This window comes from Lethenteron reissneri, unplaced genomic scaffold (genome assembly GCF_015708825.2).
Source record: "Lethenteron reissneri isolate LAM-NWPU_2019-01 unplaced genomic scaffold, ASM1570882v1 scaffold_76, whole genome shotgun sequence".
Classification (NCBI taxonomy): domain Eukaryota; kingdom Metazoa; phylum Chordata; class Hyperoartia; order Petromyzontiformes; family Petromyzontidae; genus Lethenteron; species Lethenteron reissneri.
In genome coordinates this window covers 20873-29112 of record NW_026892285.1, presented here as the reverse complement: position 1 = coordinate 29112, position 8240 = coordinate 20873, and the positions used below count along the sequence as shown (strand labels likewise).

Here is an 8240-nt window from a genome sequence, read left to right as displayed (position 1 = left end):
ATGAGTGGGTTGGTCAGTGATTTTTCTGAGTGAGTTGGTGCGTGAGTGAATAGATCAGTGAGTGGATGATTGAGTTGGTAAGTTAGTTTTTTTGTGATTGGGTGGATGGATGCATGTGTAAAGACAGTACAGGAGACTAGCGGTCACAGGGTGTAATGACAGGTTAATGAACAGGGTGAACGATCTGCGGTCTACGAGAAGGATCGAGAATAAGGCTGTGGCCAAGTGACAGAAGGGAGCAGGTGTGGATCAGGGACCAAGAGCCATCGAGAAGGTTCTAGAGAGGGGGCGTGGTCACGGTTTAAGGGATGGCCACGCATAGGATAAAACATGTTGAAAACGAGAGGCTGCTGAACTCGGGGTCTTCGCCTGTCAAGTGTTCGTGCCTTCAATGAAGATCACCGACAAGAAACGTGTCTCCTGGGGTCATTACAACTGGTGTCAGAAGTGGGGTACCATCATGTCACGGTATAACCGAGGGAAGAACCCACCTGAGACGACCTTTGACGAAGGAGAGGACGAGGGGGAGACCCGCCTTCAGTCAGCCCCGGGAGGCGGGGTCCCGGTCAACAACCCCGTAGGTGAAGAGGAAGCTGCGTGGCAACGAGGGGGGGGGGGGGGGGGGGGGGCGACCGACAGCAGCTACAAATCATGGAGGGGTGGAGCGAGGTGATGGGATGGCTGACCAACTACTGGCAGCAGTCGCACAGCTCACCTTGCGGTTGGGCAAGGCTGCGGTGAGAGGGGGAGCCACGGACAGCGTGGAGGGGATCGTCGCGGTGGGAGCTGCGCGATCAACAGCCGCAGTCGTTCGCGTGGTGTAAACCAAGCAGGAGAGCCTTACTGAGTCTCAAGACATTATCAGGAGGCTCCTGCTACATTGGAATGTTTGGCCAATTGCATTGAGTGGTGCATGTGGGAGTAAACGGTACCAAGTAGAACGTCATGAATACGACGAGGATGCACCTCAATGACAAGGATAGATGGAATCAAGAATCCATCGATGCACGCCTTCGACTAGTCACCTTGTGGCCTAAGCCCACAACACTCGGTATTCCCAGGGAGTCTCCCATCTAAGCACAAAGCCCAGGCCTGCTTACTCTCTCAGAGCCAATGAAATTGTGTGGTGTATTCAAAGCCATAAGGGTTGAAGGCAATCGACAGGCAGGAAGAGGTGGGCACATGGGTGGCAGTTCAAGCGGCCGATGTAGACTGCTCTGATTGGATAGAGGTGGTCGAGCCAGATGATTGCATAAGCAGTAGCGGAGTGGTGCATCGTGGCCGTGATCGGACATCAAGTGGTCAAGCGGGTATTGTGTGCAATGCAGTAAAAACCAGTTCTGAACCGTCACACCGGTGGTGAGAGGCTGCTGACTTGGAGACGTTTGCCCCAGCTCCAATTCCGAGTTGGCCAACTGTAATAAGCTCGAGATCCTCCTGCGAGCTCAGGGAGGCCGGCTCGGGGCGCTGGCGCTGCGAGTCGGCCACGGCGAGGGTCTGGAAGTAAGGGGACGTCCGCTGTGGGCGGCCGCCAGACGGGATGCCGGGTCTCTGCACGGTAACAACGACGGCGGGGAGGACGATGATGAGGGCGACGGGTACAAGCAGTAGCGGCAACTGTTACAGAAACTGATGCGGCATCACGTAGCGGATAGCGCACCTCGCTACTGACCCGGCGAGCCAAGTTGGAGTCAAACTCGCGGTTAAGAATGGCGACAGCAAACATCAGAACCGATTACCATCTCCCTGTGCGCTTCTCGTGACCACCTGGCTTATAATAGTTGGGCATTTACAAATTTACCAACTTAGATTCAGATGAATACGAGAACCTGGTGTGGCGTGTAGTGAACGTCAGCACGGGGGAGACGAAGGCAGCCGGCCATGGCGCTGGTCACACCACCTCCCTTGTGTTCAGTGCCCTCCTTGATAGGTGCGCACTTGACCTAATATTCTGTGTAGGCTACAAGACCTTTGTCTTTCCGTGTGTACATGTGTGCGAGTGTGCACGTGTGTGTGGCCTCAAGGTGCACATAGCCTGGCACAAGCGTCGTGGTGACGTCACCGCCACTTAGTGGCGCTGGTGAGATTTAGGCTGGCCTGCTTACGATCCATCCTTGGTTTAACCAGGATGGATTGTGTGAGGAGCTCACAAATCCGTGAAAGACCGCGACAGTCCCATCAATGAGCTCCTCCAGCAGGCAACGCTGCATTCACTAGGTCATGTAGCCCTCATGCCAAACCACCTCATGCCCAAGCTGTTTCTGTTTGTCCAGTAAGAGAGGTTAAAAGGTGCAAGAAGCGGGCTGGAGTAGAGATGGACTGATGCAGTACGGATGTGGAGCTGAGTGGACTTGCTGAAGATCGGTACCAGCGGTGTCAAGATCGACCTCTATGGAGGAGGCTTGTCAAAGACGCTACTGGGCAGTTGGAGGCAGTCGCACTCCAAAAACAACTCAGGGCAGAGGAGCGGCGCTCACAACAATGAACGAAGTGTTGGGTGGCTAAAATGCAGCAAGTTGGCTCAGTAAAGGACACAGCTGGTGCATCCACCAGGCATCTCAGTCAACCCATGGCATCTGGGTATGTCCCGTGACCTCGTGTCAGTGAACCTTCGACACTTCACGTGGCCTCAAGTGCACCTAGCCTGGCACCTTGGTGACGTCACCGCCACTTAGTGGGGTATGGCGGCTGTTGTTGTTGAGCGTACACGTGTGTACGAGTATATACGTGAGTGTACACGTGTGATGCGGCTAAACGGTAGTGCTGTACTAACAGTAGTAATAATAGCACTGCGGTGTTAGTAACAGCAGTAGTTATACTAGTTATAATACTACGGTATGGCAGTAACAGCAGTAGTTATACTAGTTATAACACTAGTGTGGTAGTAACAGTAGTAGTTATACTAGTTATAACACTAGTGTGGTAGTAACAGTAGTAGTTATACTAGTTATAATACTAGTGTGGTAGTAACAGTAGTAGTTATACTAGTTATAATAATACTACAGTGTGGTAGTAACAGTAGTTATACTAGTTATAACACTACGGTGTGGTGGTAACAGTAGTAGGTATACTAGTTATAACACTACGATGTGGTAGTAACAATAGTAGTTATACTAGTTATAACACTACAGTGTGGTACTAACAGTAGCTATACTAGTTATAATAACACTACGGTCTGGTAGTAACAGTAGTAGATATACTAGTTATAACACTACGATGTGGTAGTAACAGTAGTAGTTATACTAGTTATAATAACACTACGGTGTGGTAGTAATAGTGGTAGTTATACTAGTTGTAATAACACTACGGTGTGGTAGTAATAGTAGTTATACTAGTTGTAATAACACTACGGTGTGGTAGTAACAGTAGTTATACTAGTTGTAATAACACTACGGTGTGGTAGTAACAGCAGTAGTTATACTAGTTATAATACTACTAGTGTGGTAGTAACAGTAGTAGTTATACTAGTTATAATACTACTACGGTATGGTAATAACAGTAGTAGTTATACTAGTTATAATACTACTAGTGTGGTAGTAACAGTAGTAGTTATACTAGTTATAATACTACTACGGTATGGTAGTAACAGTAGTAGTTATACTAGTTATAATAACACTAGTGTGGTAGTAACAGTAGTAGTTATACTAGTTATAACACTACGATGTGGTAGTAACAGTAGTAGTTATACTAGGTATAATAACACTATGGTGTGGTAGTAATAGTGGTAGTTATACTAGTTATAATACTACTCGTGTGGTAGTAACAGTAGTTATAGTAGTTATAATAACACTATGGTGTGGTAGTAACAGTAGTAGTTGTACTAGTTATAACACTACAGTGTGGTAGTAACAGTATTAGTTATACTAGTTATAACACTACGATGTGGTAGTAACAGTAGTAGTTGTACTAGTTATACTAATGTGGTAGTAACAGTAGTAGTTGTACTAGTTATAACACTACGGTGTGGTAGTAACAGTAGTAGTTATACTAGTTATACCAATGTGGTAGTAACAGTAGTAGTTGTACTAGTTATACTAGTGTGGTAGTAACAGTAGTAGTTGTACTAGTTATAACACTACAATGTGGTAGTAACAGTATTAGTTATACTAGTTATAACACTACGATGTGGTAGTAACAGTAGTAGTTATACTAGTTATACTAGTGTGGTAGTAACAGTAGTAGTTGTACTAGTTATAACACTACAGTGGTAGTAACAGTAGTAGTTGTACTAGTTATAACACTACGGTATGGTAGTAACAGTAGTAGTTATACTAGTTATAATACTACTAGTGTGGTAGTAACAGTAGTAGTTATACTAGTTATAATACTACTACGGTATGGTAGTAACAGTAGTAGTTACACTACTTATAACACTATGGTGTGGTAGTAACAGTAGTAGTTATACTAGTTATAATACTACTACGGTATGGTAGTAACAGTAGTAGTTACACTACTTATAACACTACGGTGTGGTAGTAACAGTAGTAGTTGTACTAGTTATACTAGTGTGGTAGTAACAGTAGTAGTTGTACTAGTTATAATATGTGTTAGTGTTCCTCCCATCTGCTGGGACTTTGTGGGTCCCAACGGGCCCGCGATGAGGTGGGGCGCTGCTCAGGGGTTGACGGCTCTGCCCACACACTCCCACCGATTGCGTTCAAGGCGAAAGTTGACTGCGACCGCGGGGCCACGGAGGGCAGAGTTCGTCTCCTGCTCAGCAGCCGTCCGCGTCTCTGGGGAGGAGGTTTGGAGCGCCGCGTTCCCACAGCAGCCATCGCAGCAGCAGCAGCGGCAGCAGCGGCAGTCGTGAACTTCGATTTAAAGCTTTCGTGACTGCAGGGATTCATCTTCTTGGTTCTTTCAGTAAAGTCACGTAGAAGGGATGTAATAAAATAATAAAAACAAAACATAATAAAATAATATAATATTCTGTTTTATTTTTATTATTAATAAAAACAAAACATCATAAAATATTATTTTATTATGTTTTATTTTTATTATTAATAAAAACAAAACATAATAAAATAATATAATATTTTATTATGTTTTATTTTAATTATTAATAAAAACAAAACATAATAAAATAATATAATATTTTATTATGTTTTATTTTTATTATTTTATTACATCCCTTCTACGTGACTTTACCGAAAGAACCAAGGAGACGAGTCGTGAACGTGTTTCCCCTCAGCAGCAGCAGCAGGAGGAGGAGGGGGACGAAGCCAACCGCAGCTGCTCGCCAAGTTGCTGTCCCTGCCTGCGGCGAGCAGAGACTCGGCCACTGCGGCTGGAGCGGGCTGCTGGGTAGGCGGCCACCACCGCAGCGGAAGAACGGGTCACTGGGGGTGCGACAAAGAGCTTCACGGCTCATCGGATTCCTCCAGGTGGGATACAGGTCGTGAACCCTTACACAGACTCGCACGCAGAGAGAGAGAGAGAGGCAGACAGAGAGGGGTCGTGAGGCGGTGGACTGATCGCGCTGACGGAGGCGAGGGAGTCGCTCTCACCGCCGTCTCCTCAGGGCTCCCTCTCCCCTCCGTGCGCCGCCATTGCGGCTGCGAATTTCCCGCCCTTTTTGTCCCCCCCCCACCCCCGCGTCGCGTGACGTCACTCATTCGCCGATGACGTCATGTACCCCGTGACGTCATTTGTAATTTGAAACAAGACGAGCGCGGCACGTGACGTCATACAACGCCGCACTGCGAATACAAACGTCGAGGCTGTCTCAGCCATCCCGTGGCTGTCAGTCCGTCACGGTTCACTCCGCGCGTCTTCGCGTCTGTGACTTTCACATTTCACACTTCACTTCAGATTTAGCATTCTCTGCAAGAGCGTCATCAACCAGGTAGGGTGTTGACTGTTGTGTTAGCCGACTCTCCGTGTTGTATTGCATTGTATTTCTAAGTATACCAGTTTTGTTTTCTCTTTCATTTACACCCGGCGATGATTGCTCGTGTTGCAATCGAAACGTCGTATGCTAGTATTTTATTCATTATTTCCTCTTTATACGTGACTTTACCGAAAGAACCAAAGATTTAAAAAACGCGGTATTAACCGAGAGGATGGGTACAAACTGAGCAATCGTTGGAAGGACGTTATTAACCAGGAAAAGTCTTAACTGACTGTGATGTTTCCATCCAACCTGCCTATGTCAGCTGTTATTTCGACTCTCTGCGTCTCTCTATGCCTCTCTCTTAGATCTCTCATGCTCACGTGCTAATCCCTCACATCAACATCATGCTAATCCCTCACATCAACATCATGCTAATCTATCACATCAACATCATGCTAATCTCTCACATCAACATCATGCTAATCCCTCACATCAACATCATGCTAATCTCTCACATCAAAATCATGCTAATCTATCACATCAACATCATGCTAATCTCTCACATCAACATCATGCTAATCTATCACATCAACATCATGCTAATCTCTCACATCAACATCATGCTAATCCCTCACATCAACATCATGCTAATCCCTCACATCAACATCATGCTAATCTCTCACATCAACATCATGTTAATCCCTCACATCAACATCATGCTAATCCCTCACATCAACATCATGCTAATCCCTCACATCAACATCATGCTAATCCCTCACATCAACATCATGCTAATCTATCACATCAACATCATGCTAATCTCTCACATCAACATCATGCTAATCCCTCACATCAACATCATGCTAATCCCTCACATCAACATCATGCTAATCTCTCACATCAACATCATGCTAATCCCTCACATCAACATCATGCTAATCTATCACATCAACATCATGCTAATCCCTCACATCAACATCATGCTAATCTATCACATCAACATCATGCTAATCTCTCATATCAACATCATGCTAATCTATCACATCAACATCATGCTAATCTCTCACATCAACATCATGCTAATCTCTCACATCAACATCATGCTAATCTCTCACATCAACATCATGCTAATCTATCACATCAACATCATGCTAATCTATCACATCAACATCATGCTAATCTCTCACATCAACATCATGCTAATCTATCACATCAACATCATGCTAATCTCTCACATCAACATCATGCTAATCTATCACATCAACATCATGCTAATCTCTCACATCAACATCATGCTAATCTCTCATATCAACATCATGCTAATCTCTCATATCAACATCATGCTAATCTCTCACATCAACATCATGCTAATCTCTCACATCAACATCATGCTAATCTCTCACATCAACATCATACTAATCTCTCACATCAACATCATGCTAATCTCTCACATCAACATCATGCTAATCTCTCATATCAACATCATGCTAATCTCTCACATCAACATCATGCTAATCTATCACATCAACATCATGCTAATCTCTCACATCAACATCATGCTAATCTATCACATCAACATCATGCTAATCTCTCACATCAACATCATGTTAATCCCTCACATCAACATCATGCTAATCCCTCACATCAACATCATGCTAATCCCTCACATCAACATCATGCTAATCCCTCACATCAACATCATGCTAATCTATCACATCAACATCATGCTAATCTCTCACATCAACATCATGCTAATCCCTCACATCAACATCATGCTAATCCCTCACATCAACATCATGCTAATCTCTCACATCAACATCATGCTAATCCCTCACATCAACATCATGCTAATCTATCACATCAACATCATGCTAATCCCTCACATCAACATCATGCTAATCTATCACATCAACATCATGCTAATCTCTCATATCAACATCATGCTAATCTATCACATCAACATCATGCTAATCCCTCACATCAACATCATGCTAATCTCTCACATCAACATCATGCTAATCTCTCACATCAACATCATGCTAATCTCTCACATCAACATCATGCTAATCTATCACATCAACATCATGCTAATCTATCACATCAACATCATGCTAATCTCTCACATCAACATCATGCTAATCTATCACATCAACATCATGCTAATCTCTCACATCAACATCATGCTAATCTATCACATCAACATCATGCTAATCTCTCACATCAACATCATGCTAATCTCTCATATCAACATCATGCTAATCTCTCATATCAACATCATGCTAATCTCTCACATCAACATCATGCTAATCTCTCACATCAACATCATGCTAATCTCTCACATCAACATCATACTAATCTCTCACATCAACATCATGCTAATCTCTCACATCAACATCATGCTAATCTC

The 8240-nt window shown here is 44.3% G+C and overlaps 1 long non-coding RNA gene across 1 annotated transcript; it reads right to left on the bottom strand.

Moving 5' to 3' along the window:
- Positions 1–488: 488 nt before the first annotated feature.
- Positions 489–4757, bottom strand: LOC133340111 (uncharacterized). The gene is made up of 3 exons (XR_009754836.1): positions 4649–4757; positions 1355–1551; positions 489–593 (listed from the first exon to the last, which is right to left on the bottom strand). It is a non-coding gene; the product is annotated as an uncharacterized LOC133340111 (long non-coding RNA).
- Positions 4758–8240: the final 3483 nt, after the last annotated feature.